The following is a 20,323-nucleotide window of genomic DNA, read 5'->3' on the forward strand; positions in this document are numbered from 1 at the left end:
TGCTATAGTACAACTTGCTGAAGTCATGCGATTTGAAAAATAGGGGATTATGGGTCCTATCCTGCAGGGGTTTGATTTCCCTCTTGGAGATACATAGCATCTCAGCTGCCATTAACCCCAATAGGTGGAGAGGTTCTCAGCATCTCTAAGTAGACACACAGCAGCTTCCAGGATCAGATACTACAACATTATATCAGAATAATTTTATCTGTCTACTCTGTTGCACAACAATTTATATTTTACTAGAATGAAAAGACTACTTACTGACAGTGGTTTCATTTGAACTCTATGGTCAGAGTGTGCAATTGAGAGCAAGCAACCCCCCCATGCGCGCACACTCATCTACCAGCCTCTGTCACATTAATTGCACCTTACTCTGTGAGTACTCCCACTGAAGGCAATGGGTTTACTTGTAAATGAAATACCAAATATGAGTAAGGGTGGAAGAATCCAGCCCTTTTTATTTTCCTATCAATTCATTCAGTTTTATCCCAGAAAACACATTTAGTCATTTATGAAAGAAAAATGTGTTTATTGTTTGTGTTTTGAAAATGCTTTACATGTTATTTTAAATGTATTTTGATAGTATAATTTTCTTTAAAATCACTTTCAGGAAATGTAAAAAATGCTACTTCTATTATACAATTCCTACTTATAACTTATATAGTTAGGCAGCCAAAGCTGAAAGACTGAGCAACCAAAATTCTGTCAAACTACACAAAGTGAATAATGAACACTGTCTAGGAATTAATAATGAAACATGTAGGAGAAATTGAGTGATCTGAGGAGCTGATAAAAGTCTCAAGCAGTCAAATTAATGCAATGTAATTCCCTGCTTCAAAACTTATCACCCTCACCACAAAGTGAATATACATAAATATTATTCAGAACGGAGACAACATATGAATTGTTTATTAATTCACACTTTGTTCAGCTAATTTATTTCTTCTGTAAACAACACCCTCATTTATTCTCTGTCATATCTTAAGGTTTGATCCATCCTTATGTTAAAAAACAAACAAAACCCTCATACTACTCTGGTTGCATCTCTGTGTGCTATAATGGCAGCACAACTTTAATCGCACAGCACAATTTTTGTTATGACAGTCATGTATATTGGGGTCTAGCTGTAAGCAGTTTCCATATCTGCACTTGGCAAACATAGTCAGCATTTTACGCAAACCCTAGCTGTGTCTTTATTTACAATGAAAAGTTTCAGAGTAGCAGCCGTGTTAGTCTGTATCCGCAAAAAGAAGAACAGGAGGACTTGTGGCACCTTAGAGACTTATGCTCTAATAAATTTGTTAGTCTCTAAGGTGCCACAAGTCCTCCTGTTCTTCTTTTTATTTACAATATGCATTTTTGGTCTAACTTGTGTCCAACTATAGCAGCCCGGTCCAGAACAGAATTCCAAACTATTTCTTTACAGGACACAGAGACCAACATAACAACGCAGACTTAATGGGCCTGATTCTCTGTAGCTGCACAATGTGTGGAATCTCATTGATCCATGCCTCAGCCGGGTGCATATAAATACCTAAAATTGATTAGATTGATAAATGCAAGTTCTTCATGCTGAGCAGCTACAGAATCAGACAATTCATTTTGACTGAAACTTCAGGCTCCAAAAAGATAAGCCAATACATGTGTATGACCAAGAAACACAATACATCTATCATTGTGTAGTGATTGAGACTTGCTTGTCAGCTGACATATCTTATTTCTGTGGTGTTAATACAGAGGGATTATTCTTTTCCTCTTTCTCCCCTAGATTTTCTGATGCAGTGGAGGTATATGTTACCTATTGTTGACCTTGAATTGTAACTTATCTCCGTCCTTCTAACTAACAAAAGAGCTCTGATAGGGGAACAGAAATTCCCAAGAGTTCCCACTCAGAAAGTTATGGTGCATTTTTATATTAAGGCAAAAAAAAAAAACCCTTATTTATTACATTCCTTTATTTATATTTGACATACCTCCAACAGCAGAAACCAGACCCTGCTGTTAGCCACAGACCACCATACCCCGTTCGTCCCTGTAACCCATTGCCACACCTTCCAATAAGGAGGATGACCTTTTTGATCTCTGAGGCCACCCTCCACATCCTTACACAACAACAGCAGTTCCCAATGTAGAAGTTTCTTCTGAATTAGGCAATGCAAGGGCATGGAGAAGTGTCTTTCCTGTGAAAAAGTCAGTCCTCTAAGCTTCTGAAGCTACCTCGACACTTATAGCAGAGTGTAGAGTACCTACACTGCATGCCCCCCTAGCACAGGTTAAATAGTAGTGCAGACGGTGAGGCACCACTTCGGTCAGTAGAGTACACACGTCAGAATCTTAGGCTATATACCCCATACAGAGGTTCTCAAATGGTGAGGCATGTATTCTGGGGGACAGGGGAGGGCAGGGACTGTGAGAAGCTTTAGGAGAGCAGTGGCTGCTGGCTGAGCGCCCAGCTCTCAAGGCATGTCACCGCCACCAGCAGCAGTGGAGAAGTAAGGGTGGCAATGCCATACCATGCCATACTTACTTCTGCTCTGCTGCTGGCAGCAGCTCTGCCTTCAGAGCTGGCCGCCCAGCCAGCAGCTGCTGCTCTCTGCGCCGCCTTCAGAGCTGGGTGGTGGTATATGTACTTGTATGGCAGTACTTGGGGGGGGGGGGAGGAGGATAAATAACTACAGACACAGAGAAGGGGGGGCAGTTCCCCCCTGCTGACGCCTCTCCCTGCTGCAGTGAGCTGCCAGAACCTTTCCCCACCACAGGGAAAGGCTTCAGCAGCAGGGAGTTGCCAGAGCCTCCTCCCTGCCAGAGCCTTTCACTACTGGGTGTAGCTACACATATCCTAGATATCATTGCAAATGTGGACAAGGCCTGAGTTGCTGGACTTGTATGGAAGCAGAGACATCCATTGCACTGCTTCTTGTTGCACCATCCTACAGACTAGTAGATTGGATTTTCCAGGAGTCATGCATCTGTTTCATGTACCTCCACCCTGTGTTCCTCCCTCCACGTTCCACGTAGATTGCTACAGCTTCCAATGCCTCCCTAATGGTAGCTGCCTCTGAAACTTCCCTTTAGAAGAACTTTTGCCATGTGATGGGGGACACTGTGATGTAATATTGTACTGATAAGTATGATCTTATGCAGGATTCCCACAGGTATTCAAAGACATGAGTGGAAGAAATAAATATGCTACAAAAGATGGCTTTGAGCTAGGCCTCATCAGTGGCTGATCCTAATGGTGCAACCACAGGAGGCTCCTTCAGGATATGAGAAAAGAAAAGGAAAATTCTCCCTTCTGCATCCAGCCTCTGGATCAGATCAACTAGATCTCGGTTCACTCAGTTTACAGAAGACAAGGGGATGATCTAGCTTCTTATTTAACAGTCCTATATGGCTTCTACCTTTTCTTTCATTAGAGCTAAGTACGACTTCCAGTGAAGTGACAAAATTCTCATTGACTTTAATGGGAGCAGAAACAAGCTTCTGGGTAGCAGTTGTTTACTGGCCACTTGATGCATCAAAAGAACTTGTGCTGGAATTTGATGAGTAGGGAACTGATTTATTTGCAATTACTATTGGCTGCTTAATTCTGGTGGTGTTAATTTACACATTAAGTGTTTATCCAACTTCTTTTATTTTTCATTTTTAAAGCTATCCTCAAGACTTTTGATCTGAAGGCAGGGGGTCAGGGCCGGCTCCAGGCACCAGCTTACCAAGCAAGTGCTTGGGACGGCCACTCCGGAGAGGGGCGGCATGTCCAGCTGTTCGGCGGCAATTCAGCGGACGGTCCCTCACTCCTGCTCGGAACGAAGGACCTTCTGCCGAATTGCCGCCGCAGATCGCAATTGCGATCGCAGCTTTTTTTGTTTTGTTTTGTTTTTTGGGGGTTTTTTTGGTTTGGCAGCTTGGGGCGGCCAAAACCCTGGAGCCGGCCCTGCAGGGGGTTACCAAGGCAACTCTCTCAGCAGGTCATTATCGAAACCTCATTATCAGACACTGGACTGTGGATGATTTTTCATTGGCTAAACTTACCCATTCAGCCCATAACCTGATTTTAATATTATTTTCCAAACTCAACATGCCAAATCTTTATTTTGTTGATTCAGGAAACCAAAGAAAATACCATGACAATTTACAAATAAACTCTGTCCACAGGCTCCAGGGAATGAATATATGTTACAATTTTATATGTGTATTTCCATTATAACAGAAATATTAGAAATCAAATAAGAAATGTTAATGTGGGGAAATTGAAGAACTTTGGGTTTGCAGGACAACATTCTGTTATTTCAATACAGTTTACAAAGGTAAGTACATAGACAAATATGTTGGGTAGATAGTTGAGTTTTTTTCCCCCTTGTGGAGAAATTCTACATAGCCTTTATATGCTGTTGTCAATATACACTGATGTGCAAGACTCCCACTGTAATGTGATAGCAATATGTTAAGCAACAAGCAGTAACTGAAGAAAATACTGATTCTGAATCCAGTTGGAATTGCCATAAATTTTAAATTGTGCAAGTACAGAATTACGTAAACAGAGCATACTGAAACAATGAAAGACACTTGTTCCTGGAAAAACTTAAAAGGACAATGTTAAAACATGCGATTAAAATTTCCAGTCATTCTATATCCCCACTAGCATAAATTACCTATGCTATATCAGGTTTTGGGGAAAGACCTGCTCTGAAGAAGTTTTGATATCAGGTTATTATGTAAGATTATCAAACAAATATTTTATGAATTTTATTCCAACAATCTTCAGAGATTAGAGACAATAGGTGACATTCTGGTGCTGCTGAAATTAATGGGAGTTTTACCGTTGACTTCAATGAGCCCAACATTTTCCTCAACTTCTTTTTCCAGGTTAAAACTATGAATTGAGATCTACCAAGATGCTCTATAAAAGATATTATATGTGAAAGCATAGTAACAGCTCTACCCATTGATGTTTCCTTTTAATTCAGTCAGAGATCAAAATAAGTTTCTCTGCTCCTGCTAACAAAAGGTCTGTTTCTAATGAAGCTCTACCCACAGCCTATTATTCTAGGATCTGTGAAAGAGAAATATTTTTTTAAAGTTAATAGGACAAAAATCAAACTAGGTTTCTTTCAGAGATCATATTCTACTGTAGTATTTAACACAAAGATCCAAGGTGAACCCAGAATGGATGTGGCAAACTTAATTGTTTTCCATATTTTTCCAGTGTGGCAAGTGTGTACAGTTACTGCAAAGCAGCATCAAACCAGAAAAATGTAAGTAGTCCTACCTCACTGACTACAAACATATACGTGTAAAGTGCAAAGGGAGGGCCCAATCATGCAAGGTGCTGAATACCATTATTAGTTATATTACTGTAGCACCTAGTTATGGACCAGATTCACTTCCTAGTAACAGGAGCTGAGAGTGCTCAGTACCTTTCAGGATCCAGTGCTATATGAAGCAAGGCTGCTTGCATACTGTTGGACGCAGGTTCTGTGCAGAGACTGAGGCAATATTCCTTACTGCATTTTCTTCCTAAGGGCTGTTTTCCTCTCCAAATTCCAGCTTTCCAAGCCCAGACATTTTGGGGCTGCAGGAGTTATTAAGAAAATGCAAGAGATATTTTCACTCTCCTCACTCTCAAATTTTTTTTGAAAATTTGAGCGAAAAAATACCACACTTCTGGCCATGCCACAAATCTTGGAATGCAAATGCCTTCACAAATCTAACTATCCCCATGGCTGGTGTTCACTCCACTACAAATACTTATTTTGGGGGGAAAACGGTTTGGGGAATTCAAATAATAATTAAGGACGCCCAGGCACAGCATTGCATGGTAAACACAAACTATCTTCCAAGTGACATGGGATACTTCCAAGTGAAACCAGATACTTGGGTTCTTTAACACTGTACCAAATTCCAACAAAGGGTAAGATCATCAGTTTGTGATCTAGCCCACAGCAAGAGGAAACATTGTTGAGCTACCCCTGGAGCTGTCATCCTGGTGTTAATTAAGATAATACACTGCCAGATGTCTATACCACTGCAGTTTATACACTCCGCTCACTGGCGTAACTACACTGCTGGGTGTGTTTGAGGGGCATTAAGTCCAAACTCCACCTCCTCCCTGTCCCCTCTCACTTCTCATGCATGAGAGGGGATGGAGCAGCTCTGAGATACCTGCTCCCCCTGTCTTCAAGAAGTTGTGTATGGCACACTGTGCAAGAGAGAGTCAGGAGGCATCATGCACCCTTTACTCTCTTGCTCTGGCCACAGGATGGCTAAAGTCTGACTCCCAGCCAGGACCTACTAATCTGCTTATTAAGGCCTTGTCTACATTGGGATTTTTAGCCACCAGCACAGCTCCACTGATGTGAGCTGCACTCGCACAAACCCCTAGTGCAAGCCTACACTAGGAAATAGATCATATTTAAAATTAGGGGTCAACCATGACTTGGTAATAGGTTTTAAGTTATGTTACACTAGGAAAGTCATGGTAAAACTGTATTAAGCCATTTTCTAACACAACCTATTTTCCCAGTGTTGACAGGGCCCTAATATAGATACATTGCACTAATGTAAACACTGCCTTGTCTTGGTGCAACTTCCCTTGCACCAGTCCTGGTTCACACTGGTGCAGCATCCCTACAATAAGGATTTGAACTGATGCTGCTACCCACAGCAATTTTCATCTGACAGCAGCACTGTGTTGTATTAACACAGGAGGCACAACATGACAGCATGTAGTGCTTTAATAATTTTTTCCACCTTACCAGCCCAGGCACCATCAAATATTTATAAGCTATTTTGGGTGGCAATGCATTGAAAATTCAGTATGCTCAGCTGAGGTAGCCAACACTCAGAATAACAGTATGGAAAAAATTATGTTTGAAAATATTTCCCAAGTATTTCCCCATTCGCTGTTACAATCTGTTATATTGTAAAATAAATAATGCACAGCCTATTTGCTCAGACTACTACCTGAGTTTTGAATTGGATACTTTTATGCATCATGAGCATGGATGTGACTGGCACATGTGCTAAGTTTTAAGTGTTATACCCAAGGGTATAGTCTCATCTCCAGGCATGGATATTTGCAGATACACAGTCCTGCATAGGAAGATAAGGCTATAGCCCTAAGGGTGTGAATTCTTTAATACAATGGAAAGCTGAATAAGCAAGGTGACTGATTATCCTTTCCCAAGCACTGTTTGCCATAGTGATGATGATTATAAATATTTCTAAGGTGCTCATTACCATGTGTGATCCCTGGTAATATCAAGAAGAACAGCGAAGAAAAGTGCATAGTCTACAGGGTAACCTAACACATACAAAAAGGAGTCTACATATATTAAAACAAATGCCTTTAAATATTTGCATTGATGTCACAGCACAAAACAAAGATGACATCTGAGTAAGTTGTAGAACACCCAGGACCAGACCTTAACATGCAGTAGCCACTTTGCACCACTGTGCTAAGTGGTTCTGACCACAGGGCAAGGGTTTCTGGCCCCTAGTGATCACTTCTGGGCATTGGGGATCCTCCATTGTCAGTGAGCCTGCTTACAGGTTTCTATGCTACTCTCTTCCCACTTATAGATATAGGTATCATGGCCAGAGGGAATGGGGATATGGCTGGAACCCCCCACATTATGCTGATCCCCAGTCACATTTAACCTGAAGACCTTCAGAGCTGCCCTCAGACTGCTCTAAGGAACCAGCCCTACACACAGCAGCCCCACGGTTTGGACAGTGCCATGATGAACTTTAGGCCTCCATACTTGCTTGGTGAACTGGGTAGATGTAGGGGTTCCTGCACAGGGCTTCAAAACACCATAGTGAATGCCCTAGAGCCACCCTGCAATCAGTTTATATGCACTTCCTATTACCCATTATAGTGGCAGTCCTTAAAAATGTACCAATTGTATCTAAAATATGAAGGATTGCATTTTTAAAAACGCTTTTACAGTGCAGCATTTTGCCTGTTCTCCTGCAGATCTTGTGATTAGTTCTGTATGACCGCATGACAGCAGCTTTTACACTAAGTCACTACTATCTACATTAACATTAGTAACTTCATCTATACAAGTAAAGCAGTATATTGATATGCAAAGTCTTCCTGCACCCCAAAACTCCAGCATATCATCAACATTTTGCACTACTGAACCATTATGTTAATCCAAAGTGAGCCTTTATTGTTCAGTTTCCTCAGCACACTATTAATGACATGACAAAAGAGAGGCAATCATAGATAAATCATTCAAACTTCCCATTGGGTTTCCCTTTTATATTTCTGCCATCTGCATTGGCCACTATGTTACTACATATGTCTGAACACAATACCATGCAGGTCACAGCATATTCCAGATACTTGTGCCTTCTGTTGTGATTGTCACAGTCCAGTACTTCTGCTTTCAAATGTATGTCTGCAGGGATGGCTTTCATTCACATAAATTGGAGGCGGCCAGCTGATCTCCCACTACTACATAAGCCCTTTTCCTCGGGAAATTTTGCTGCTAGTCCATCAGTTCACCCATCACCAGGCTTTTATTGTATAATGTATATATCACATATTTCATTACTTGTGAGTCAACATGTCCTATTCTGAGCATTCTATTTCCTTGGAGAAACTGTCTTGTTAAATTACTGTATACTTGTATGGGCTGTTTCCCTGGCAAATAATATTTTTTAAATAAATAAATATATAGGGAACTTAAATCATTACCAAGGCCAGGAACATATAAACATTTCTATCTACTAAAATTAACAGAGGCAAAAAGACAAAATGAACTATTGATTTATGTTTCTGAATTAGCATTCTGAGGTCTGCAATCACCTTTCCCTAGCTGTGAACACACGCAACAAAAAAATTGATAGTCACTTATTTTGAGAGCTGAGCTACATGGATCGTTAATGGTTGACTTATTAAATATGGTAACAGAATCCCAGATTAGTGCTTTCTTCGTAAGCACACCATTCATAAACCTGTTTTTCAATTTAAGAATAATCATTTACACATACAGTAACCACTCTAATATTCCTTTCGATCTACAGTATTTCATTCATTATTTTGACAGACCACATCACTTATGCCATCTACAAGAATATATATTATCAATTTTCAAATGGTTGCTCTGGTTTCATGCAGGAGCTACAAATTCACAATGTCTGCTTTCAGTCTTCCATCCATCATTTTCACAAAGGAATTGATGCAGGAGAAAACAAGACAATAAGGATAGGCTCTCTGATTCACCGTTATATATAGAGCTACACAACATAATTAGAGGCTAAGGAAAAGCAGGGATATTTCTTTAGCCATTCTAATCTTCTTCCTTTCCAGTGATCTCCATTTCTTTCAGGCTCTTGCAGTGTATACAATATAGGAAAGTATGTTTGTCTAAGAAATTTCAGTGAGGCAACCTAACGAATCTAGTACAGTATGTGCTCCTAATTTTTTCATGTTGCGTACCAGCATTTATTTTGTATTACTACTGTGGGTCCCCTATCTGTGATGTGTCACAATACTTCAATAATGTTGTGACAGTATAGTCCTATTTTCTTTCAAGTATGGGATCCAAGGTAATCACTTGTTCTTTCAAGAACGAGAGAGCAAGTACCACTGGGAAGAACACTTCCCCCAGAGAAGACTCTGACAATATTTGGCATGTAAAGAATGAATTTCCCTTTTGGAGATTTCCAGCAATACATGCGATGCAATTGAAGTAACAGCCACAGTATTTTATATGTAAGCACATCCTAATGATTTAGGAATACAAATTCAAAGGCCTAGGATGTGCAGATGAAAACCAATTCACTTTTGTTCAGAACTGGACAAGTAGTACTCCTGATTTAAAAAAACAACAACACTAAATGATTATGAAATTAAGGTCCAACCCTGCTTTCATTATACAGGTTAAACTCCCATCCACTTCCATGGGAGTTTTGTCTTTCTCAGAACTGCTGGATAAGACCTGAAATATTCCACTAGTAATTATAAATAATAGTAAGAAATACAGTAAAAGATTGTGAGCGGCTCACATACTATGGTGATGGAGGCTATCTAAGCAGATAGATACTAATCAGGAGTGAATCTATGAGAGGTAAGAAATATCAAAAGCACCTCCCTCAAATATATTTATCAGTATCATGGATCCTTAATAAGAATTATGCTGTCTTATATTCTTTTATATATATATATATATATATATATGAAGAAATGAAAAAAGTATTGAACTGTTAAAAACATAGAGGCCAAATGGAGAGCTGGCATGATTCTTCACTTCCTTATTTCATTTTTAGACAGATGTGATTCAGTTGACTTCAGTGGAGTTACTCCTGATTTGCACTCTCATGAATAAGAAGAGAATCGGGCCCAGTATGTCTACAGTGAGGTGCTGATATTTAATGAGGCCTCACTCTGCCTCCATTTTTGAGGGAGCAATTTTGTGCCCACAGTCACCACAGGCCCAAATGCTACCTCTTATACCTCCAACTACACCTCTACCCTGATATAATGCTGTCCTCGGGAGCCAAAAAATCTTACCGCGTTATAGGTGAAACTGCATTATATCAAACTTGCTTCGATCCGCCGGAGTGAGCAGCCCCACCCTCTCGGAGAGTTGCTTTACCGCGTTATATCCGAATTTGTGTTATATCGGGTCAAGTTATATCGGGGTAGAGGTGTATATGATTTTCTGATGCAGTCAAACATGTCAGCTGCAGAACTCCCTCCTCCTCATCTGCTTCTTTTCAAAGACTATTTTGTCCTTTGACAATCTATTTTCATAAGTCGTTAAGGTTGCTGTCCTCTTTTACTCTCTCAACATGTTACTGGGGTAGGTGCATCTCAAAAGCGTCATCAACACCTTCCTCATTCAGTGCATTGGCTCTGGATTCTCTGTGGGCACAGGGGAGATTTGGGAAAAAAGATGAATCATTTTAACCGTCCAAAACCTGCACCTGTGGAATGCAGCCATTCTGCATACACATGGGGATTTACAGGACTCATGGTTACAGTCCAAGCAGATGTTGGAAACCAACCACAAGAACACATTTGCCTAAATTCTGTATATTTCTTTAAAGTTGACTTTTTTCATTTTTGGTTGGAGAACTTGAGAGAAATTGGGATTCAAAATAAATACCATTATGGTAAGTATACTTCCTAGGCATGTTCCAGGTGGCATAGAAAGATGTAGCCACATTAATTTCAGTAGAGCTAAAATAGTGTAATCAGCTGATAATCTGGCTATTTTAATCCAATTCTGGAAGGCTGTTACAAGCTGTGTTTATCTGGCAACCAGCCTGAGAATGAATGGGTTAAATCCCTGCACTAGTGTGCTGTTCCATCTGTTAAAGATTGCATTCGCTGAAAGGTTCAGCAAAAAGTATGTTGGGAGCTGTAAAGAGACAGCGGGAAACAGGCTGAAGGTTGGTTGGACTTGTGGGTTAGTAGAATCAGTCACAGAAATGACACTTTCTCTGCTATGAAATGTATTACATATTACAAGGTGGTTTTCAGGCTAAAACATGTCATTTGTCAAGTAGTGAATGTCTGCATTCTGAAATCGTTCAATCCATGCACCAGCATATGCTACATTTTTCACTTTATTGGAGAGGCTTGTTATACACAATGAAATGCTGCAGCCCACTTTTAAATTTTTGGAAGCAACTTCCATTTAGTTGTGTTTTGATTGTACTGAGTCAGTCGTGTGTACTGAATTATCCAAAGATTAATTTAACACTTTTAAAATGTATAGTAAAAGTGTTCGTAGCAGTGGTTGTCGTTAAGAAGGCAACATTTACCCACAATTACCACAGACAGTGTTAATCAAGATACTGCAGTTTTCTTCTCTGTATTTAGAATAGGAAAGAACCAATGTGTCTCTAATATCCTGAGTGGTAAAGGAGAGTAAATGTTCACTTTCTAACAGCCACTTCCTTATGTATAGATGACACTAAATAAATAACGTTTCATTTTGTTAGGAAGATACTTAAAATAATATTAAGTATATAAGAGTGCATCTAAAAACAACATATATTGATTAGTGTAATTTAATTTATGTATTCATTCATGGACAACGTTTTAGAGGGAGTCAAAATCCACAAGCTGTCTCTCAAAGGCTGGATATTACTTTTCAATCTTAAAGATAGTTGAAGAACATAAACTGGCAGAGATTTCTGCATTGACTATATAGCTGAGGAAGCTCCTGTGTGTTGTTTATTCAAAAAAGTACATGAAATATTTTGCAACTAATGAAATATAACAAACTAACAATTTTCAGGAGAATATGTAAATAATTAATAAGCAGGAGAAATGTGCCCCTTTTGGGGATATTTGAGTACAGATGTATTAAACTTGCATGCCCTGGAAGATATAAAAGTATTCCAGTTCAGACATCTTTATAACCAGAGACTACAGCTACTTCTTCTTACCCATACATGGTTCCAATTTAGAGTATGTTCATGTAAATCTCAGCTCAGAATGTAGCAATTAGGCAGCTCATTTTTCCAATCAATAGATTTGTCTGAAATCATTTTTGCTAAGGCATCACATACATGAAATGCATTTAATGTTGCTTTTCTCCAAATTCTTGAAATAAACCTATTTTCCTTTTGAATGCAATGTGTCAGTTCTGTTTACATAAGAAGAAATATTGAAGCTTTTCTTTTAAATAATCAGCTGTAATTAATTCTTGGCCTCTGGTATGGTTTCAGTGCTTTTAGCATTACGCCTTTGAAAGCCAGCAAAAGAAAAAGCCATTCACTTTAATTTTGTGTTTTCCTAAATAATGTAGATCATGAGGAAAATTCACAACAATATTTAATAGAGCTGTGTCTGCTTTCACTAGACTATCTATTCATTAGGAAATATTTCTTCATCAATATATTTGCCAGTAAACACCACACTGTTCTATTCAGTTTCTAGAGCTTCCGGTTCACTTGTAGCAGCAACATAGTGGCAACCAACTACAAGTCACTAGAGAAAACAATAAACCAGATCATCCTTGGAGTGAAACCAAGGAAGCCAATGAGTTACACTACGGATACATTTTCTCCAATGTGCCCAGTTCCAAGTTCCACCTTAAAAAGCAGAAACAGGCACAGAAACTGTGTGATATTAGATGATGAACTCCATGGTAAGGGAAACCTACATTTAGCTAGGCATGCTTTAAGCAAAAGGTGACTCACTGCAGCCAATGGAAATGAATGTGCACAGCCTGAAGAAACATTATTTAATCAAACAAAATATATAGGAAAGGTGTAAAATGGGCTACATTTACTGAGGAGCTCCTAATAGTTTTAATGCCATTTATTCATTAGACACTGTATAAATTAATTAGATTGTGGGTACTCTCATTAAATGCTATTTAATGAGTTAATAAGCTTGACAAGCAATGACAAATTGTTTAAGTGCATGTATGGGCAGATTTTGTTGTATTTGGAGAGTTGTGTGCTTGACAGTGTAATGCTTTGAATATATGTATGGGCTAATATAGTGTATGTGAAGTGACCTCTTATGCGTCTGGAGTGCACTAACAAGTAGGGAAGAACCTATGGGGAAAAGGTGATAATTGGATAAGCATAAGAGTCTCCAGTTTGTCAAGGGAGTACTCTGCAATTGAGATTCAAGAACCACCCACTGCCTAGGACAAGGAAGAAACTTCTCCCCAGCGCATATTAGTGCCTAATTGAACATTACAGGGGGGCTCCCAGCTTCCTCTGAAGCACCCGGTACTGATCCATGTCAGAGACAGGTTACCTGACTTGATGATCTATTACGGCATCTACTGTGGCTTTAATTCCCAGTCAGGGATTGATGGATATGTATGTATATTTATCACAGTTGTAGCTGCTAGAGTCTTTGTAGGCCCAGGAGAACTGGGGGAGCACATGCAGAACAAGTAAATGCTTCAGCCTTTCAGAGGATGCAATATGCATTCCCTGTATTGGCTCAGATCTACTGATTAGTGGGAAGGGTGGGATAATGGCCCCATTTGTCAAGTGTCACCACTGGACTTTGTGCTTGCTCTTATGGAGCACAAAGATTACTGCTGATCTCTGTATAGGGCACATTGGGCTCTCTATCTCCTCTTTCCTTCATGCCACAATCTATCCCCAGATCTCCATTTGAGAAGAGAAGGGTGTGTTGTTCAAGGGAACACATTCTTCATGGAAATGTTATAAATATTGCTATTGCAATGTGAAGGCCAAAAATAGTCTGCATTTAGTTTTAATTATGATGCAGTTGCAGTGCATTAAACTATGCTTGGTTAAGTGAATTTAGCAATATACCTTAATCACAATCTTCCAGCAATGTAGCTGATCTACAGTTCAGAAATAAATTACCATCCATTGTTTTAAATATTTTATTGAAAAGTAAAACTCTATTGAACGAATTGTTTAACCATGTAATGAGCTGAGCATATGAATTAGAAGGGTAATTTCTGACCAGTTAATTTGATTTCTCCAATTCCTTTAAAACCAATTTTAAAAGGGAAGTTTATACCTTAGTAGCAGGTATAAATAATGAGGAAAAAATAATCTTGGATGAGCCTATACCCCTTTTAAAGTATTCCATTCCTTTTGAACATCCCAGGGAAGGAAGTTTAATGTGATCTAATGACAAGAAAAGCAGAACCACACCATTACTGATGCCTTGAGAATCAGGTGAGAAACCTCTGTTGATGTCATAGTTTTCAGCAAAACTAAATTAACACACAGAAAATTATTCTCCAACATCCTCCAGTGTATACTAGCCTGAACAAGCAGGATCTCAACAACAGAGCTCAAACTTCATAAAATACACTGGGTGGGACTATTTTGAAACAGGATCTTGAACAACTCAGCTACCAAAGCAGCATCAGAGAATGCCATCACACTCCATTTATGGCACCTAAAGATCAGATACACATGAAGCTGCTCTGCATTATTATGGCAGCAACATTGACTCCAGAAGCCAAAATAACACAGATTTCATAGGAAGGCCTCTAAGAAGAGGAGGCAAGAACCAAAAGAGTAGATTTCCTAAAGCAGTTTTTCCATCAAAGATAAACTGTCTACTGTCTAGTCAATCCCAGACTCCTGGGTAGTACAAAAAAAGCCTCATCTTTTGATTGATCCAGTTTTTGTAATATTAAATTCTCAAAGCATTCTCAGGGCCCATTCAAACTGCAAATACCCAATTGTGTCCCTCATCCAGGCTAAAGAGTTTGGACATTTTCAATTTATTTGGCTCTGTGGCTTTTGCATGCTTTGTAGATGTGATAAAAACATAGTTAGGTCTCATCTACATTTCAAGATCAAAATGTGTTTTAGCCAGGTCAAGGTACAGCCATATGCAAACAGGCCCTTGACACTATCTTATTTGCAGCATAGACAGATCCTTAAGGAGGAAGGTCAAACCCTGATCAGTACTATTAAGGACTAGTCTATATAACAAATATTCTAAAACCCTCATGGCTGAGATGACAGGTACCTCTTTTAAAAAAAGGGGTCCCAAACTCTTCATCAAAACGAAGTCCCAGGTCACAAGCTCACTTCCTGTGCCTGTATTGGAGGACATTGTAGAGCACATTTAGCAAACAATATATTTAATAAAATGTAACCATTTACAACACTCAACATTATTATTGATTTATCATATATGCTTTATCTTAATATATGTCCCAGTTTTCACTGATCATTACAACAGTCACCTGAAGCTTCTTAAGTGAAAACATTTGTGATGCTGAGCCAGCGAGGTTAAGCAACCAGCAGGCTGAGTGCCCCAAAGGCAACCTTTAAGGACATATTAGTAGAACAGGGATCAGCAACCTTTGGCACGCAGCCCATCAGGGAAATCCGCTGGCAGGCTGGGACGGTTTGTTTACCCGCAGCGTCTGCAGGTTCGGCTGACAGCAGCTCCCACTGGCCGCGGTTCGGCGTTCCAGGCCAATGGGGGCTGCAGGAAACAGCGGCCAGCATGTCCTTCAGCCTGTGCCACTTCCCGCAGCCCCCATTGGCCTGGAACGCCGAACCGCAGCCAGTGGGAGCTGCGATTGGCCGAACCTGCAGATGCTGCAGGTAAACAAACCATCCCGGCCCGCCAGCGGATTTCCCTGATGGGCCACGTGCCAAAGGTTGACGATCCCTGGAGTAGAGTATTGAAATGGTAAACAGGACTATTCCTTGTAGATACTTAGCAAAGTCATGTTAAATAGATGAGAGTTCTGGAAATGTAGGCCTGAATTGTTAGAGAATTAAGAATAAATACTAATAGTATTTGTCTGTGTTTACCTATATCTTGTTAAAAGTTTAACAATGTGATCTAATTAGCTTGTAAATGCTAAAATTCTGTTCTTGTCTATATATATTCTAGTGATTCAGAGATCAAAAGGGGTTATTAACATTTAGTTAGAACTTGTGGTGTAATAATGTTATTGTCTTCATTTCTCTTTGAAAGTTGTAGTAAACTACCCATGAATTGTTTGAATGGTTAATTGCCTTTTGCTAATGAATACAACTAGTTACTGGTGTTTTGCCTAGGAAACAGATTAGCTTCAAAGCAACAATGTGCATTATCTATTCTTCATCCAAAGAAGACCTGTTGGGGTCATTTGATGACAAGAGGCTTATCTGCTGAACTTCAGCTATAAAGGAAGTCGGACCTGATTCTGTTTTATCTCAGATCTGCTTAAACTTTGTCAGGGAAAGTCTGAGTTGCAAACTGAGATCTCCAGGCATAGGCGCCGACACCGTGGGTGCTCCGGGGCTGGAGCACACATGGGGAAAAATTAGTGGGTGCTCTGCACTCACCAGCAGCCAAGCTCCCCGCCCTGCCCCACCCCACCTCAACTCTTCCTCTGCCTCCTCCCCTAAGCACACCACGTCTCTGCTCCTCTGCCTACCTCCCAGTGCTTGCCACCATCAAACAGCAGTAGCAAGCTCCAGGAGTGACAGGGGAGGAGCGGGAATGTGGCGCGTTCAGGGGAGGAGGCAGGGCCGGGCATTTGGGGAAGGAGTTGGAATAGGGGCAGGGAGGGGGCGGAGTTGGGGCAGGGACTTTGGGGAAGGGGTTAGAATGGAGGTGAGAGGGGGTGGGGCAAGGGTGGAGTTGGGGCTAGGCCAAGGGCAGAGGGCAGTCAACCAGTAGAAGTCAGCACCTATGTCTCCAGGTCTACTCTGGATTATCCCTGCAATTTCTCATGGAAGAATTTGAACAAATTCTGCACATGGACTGCCTATTGGACTATAACCTTTTAAATTGATTCTAGAAAGATTTTTACAAATAAGCAACCTCACCATCTCTGCCATGAAACTGACCTAAGAACTTTATTCATATCTGTATGTATAATGATCTTTACCCCATAGCAACTCTTTTTCTTTTCTTTTTTAATAAATCTTAGATTTAGTTAAATAAGAATGGGCTGTAAGAGTGTATTTGGGTAAGATCTGAAATATTGACCTGGTGGGTAATGTGTCCAAGCTTTTGGGATTGGTAGAACTTTATATGTTGAATAAGTGTTTTAGTAACTGTGATGGGGTGTACCTACCATGCACCAGCCCCGAAACAGTTAACTGTGCTTTGCAGGCTGAGGAAGCCCCACCCCTCTGACTCTGCTGTACATGCTCAGCCTGGAGGCAGTGTATAAAAGGAAGCAGCCCAACTCAGTCTGGGCAGGCTGCTGAAGGGGTAGGATGCAGGCTCTGTCCAGGGATTTGCTACAGGCAGTGGCGGCTCTAGCTTTTTTGCCACCCCAAGCACGGCAGGCAGGCTGCCTTCGGCGGCATGCCTGTGGGAAGTCTCTGATCCCGCGGATTCGGCGGCTTGTCTGCGGGAGGTCCGCCGGTCCCACGGCTTCGACGTACCTGCTGCCGAATCCGCAGGACCGGCAGACCTCCTGCAGGCATGCCACCGAAGGATCCCTGACTGCCGCCCTCGCAGGGACCAGCAGGCCGCCCTCTGCGGCTTGCTGCCCCAGGCACGCGCTTGGAGCGCTGGTGCCTGGAGCCGCTGCTGGCTACAGGTCCTGATTGCAGAACCATGGCACACAGAGCTCCAGATGGATTCCAGGCTACCTGCTGAGCCCAGAGAAGGGACAGTGCTGGCAGGAGCTATGCCACTTGAGGACCCCAGAGACCCAGAGGAACTGTGGAGCCTTGCTGAGGGAGGGAGAGAGAGTAGAAAGCAGCCCAGGGGACTTAGATATTTCTCTGGTGAGTGAACTAGGGAACCAGTCAGCAAGTTTTGGGAGGATCCCTGCTGACTCAGTGGTGGGCCCCCCACCACTGCCTGGGCTGCGACTCAAAGAAGCAGGGAGGGCCTGAGTCCCACTTTCGTGGTGCCACCCTACCGCTCCTCCACCCCGCCCAAGTGGTGTCCCACTTCTTCAGTGGGCCAATTGGCCATGCAATCCCACAGCGGTGGGTTACTTTACTGACTCTGGCCATTAGTCCATGCTGCCCTGAGAGGAAGGGCTGCTTTATTGACTCCAGTCACTAGGCTGTACTGCCATGTTTTATAGTCAGGGTTTTATAGTCAAGCTGTTTGGTTACTGGCTTGGTGAAATCTAATTATAGAATAAATCACCAGTTTTGAGAATCGTCTGCCCTATACTCTGCAGACTTTTTTTTTTTTTAGCATTCCAGCATAGCCCCTTCAGTACCATGGTCACATTTTTCTCTGAAGAAATTAAAATCAAGTTTGAAATACTATGAGCAGTGGCTGATTCTGGTTCTATTTCCATGGAAATGGATGGTGGAAGCACAAAAATTAGGTTAATGCTTTAAAAAAAAAGTCTTTAATGTGTTCTACCTTATTTTCACCCACCAGCCCTCATTTCTGTGAAAAAGGAGAGAAGGGAAAGTTACCAGCAGTCAGTGTCAACAGCAGCAGCTGGGAGTGCAAACTGGTACTTGTTAATTTTTAGCCAATATCCAGCAGCTGAAATTTACAAGTGCCAGTTTAAATAAATAATAATAAAAAAAAAACTTGAGCTTTTCCAATTAGAAAGAATAAATAAATTAAACTGAAGACATATCTTTTGTTTCTAAAGCAATTTTAAATGTTCTTACAATTAGAGGTTTTTAAAAAATATTTACATCTTTAATATAAAAATATTTTAAAAAGCTACTTATACATTTAAGTTGTGCAATTTTACTAGCTTCTGGTGATGGAAGGCACAAGACTATTGTACATATTCACATGCCATGCATGTTAAGTTACCAAAAATGTAATACAGAATGTAATATATATTAGCTGCTTTTCGTGAACAATTTTTTGACTTATTTTCTATATGGTAGTTATGATTTTATGTAAGTGAATAATATAGATAAAATTGCTAATTAATAAGTTAATTTCAGACTTTTAGACCACTTTTACATATTCTTTTGTTACCCAATATGTTGATTTGTTAGTATCTTAGAGCATACAAGATGAAGAATGCAAAAACATCACAAAGCAGCTATAAAAAGCAGTACAACCATGCACTGACAGAGTATCTCCAGTTTAGTTCTGTTTTCCATGTCCAGAACCAACTGACTGGCTCTTTATTGGGTTAACTGGACCTTGTGTGTGTGTGTATAGGTGTGCGAGTGAGAGACAGTGATGCCTCTCCATTAGCCCATATGCTGAAACAGAGGCAGAATAGCAACTTTTCTGCACCTCATTAATGAGGTAACCAGACAATTCTTAAGCATGGATCCAGTGACCCTTCCAGCCCCACATTCAATCCCTAAATGCCAGGCTGTTTGGAATCAACAGAATTAAGTCTAAATTGGGGGGGAGGGGCTGATGAACAGAGTGAGAAATTTTGTTTCTGCAAAATGTTTAAGTTTTAGTTTCATTCACACATTGCTAAGAATGTCTAAAAAGTCAGTTTGTGAACACTGCTATTATCAATAGTGTATTCATCTATATTTATATTAACAGCTACTTGATGTTAATCTCCTCCCATGTCTCAGGCTTGCTTTTCAAATGCTGAAGTATAAAATTATGGGTGAGTGTCAAGTGTTTAAACATCTTTTGTTTCATCTATTGTAGCAGTGCAAATAACTGGAACTGGGCAGAAAGCCTAGAATCTACCAAATAGAAAGACATCACAAAGTGGCAGCATTGGCACACACTGCACTAGTTCTTCACTGATGTAGTGTGAGAGCCGATCAGAAGATATAATGGTAAGATGCTAGATGGGTTATTTTACTCATGACACAAGGAAGAATTAATGTGTTTAACTTCCCCACATCAAGAAAAGAATATTCTCCCGCAATTCTTGCTGTAGGTTAGTCTTTGTATTCTGCCATCCCACGATCAAGTGGTAACAGATGATGGAACCTTGCAGGTTAGTTTCCCATTGGAGAA

At 40.6% G+C, this 20,323-nt stretch overlaps 1 protein-coding gene across 2 annotated transcripts in view; it reads right to left on the minus strand.

Annotated features, from left to right (window-relative positions):
• MYO16 (myosin XVI) overlaps positions 1-20,323 on the minus strand; it is a 568,549-nt gene that overhangs the window by 532,255 nt on the left and 15,971 nt on the right. Inside the window, exon 1 of one of the 2 annotated variants that reach the window (XM_065581026.1) lies at positions 5,421-5,550. The exons of the other annotated variant lie outside the window; for it this stretch is intronic. The gene's annotated coding sequence lies outside the window, so the exon portion shown is untranslated. Of the gene's footprint in view, positions 1-5,420; positions 5,551-20,323 lie in introns of those variants that run through there. 2 annotated transcript variants of the gene reach the window in all.

Source organism: Chrysemys picta, chromosome 1, assembly GCF_011386835.1.
Source record: "Chrysemys picta bellii isolate R12L10 chromosome 1, ASM1138683v2, whole genome shotgun sequence".
Classification (NCBI taxonomy): domain Eukaryota; kingdom Metazoa; phylum Chordata; order Testudines; family Emydidae; genus Chrysemys; species Chrysemys picta.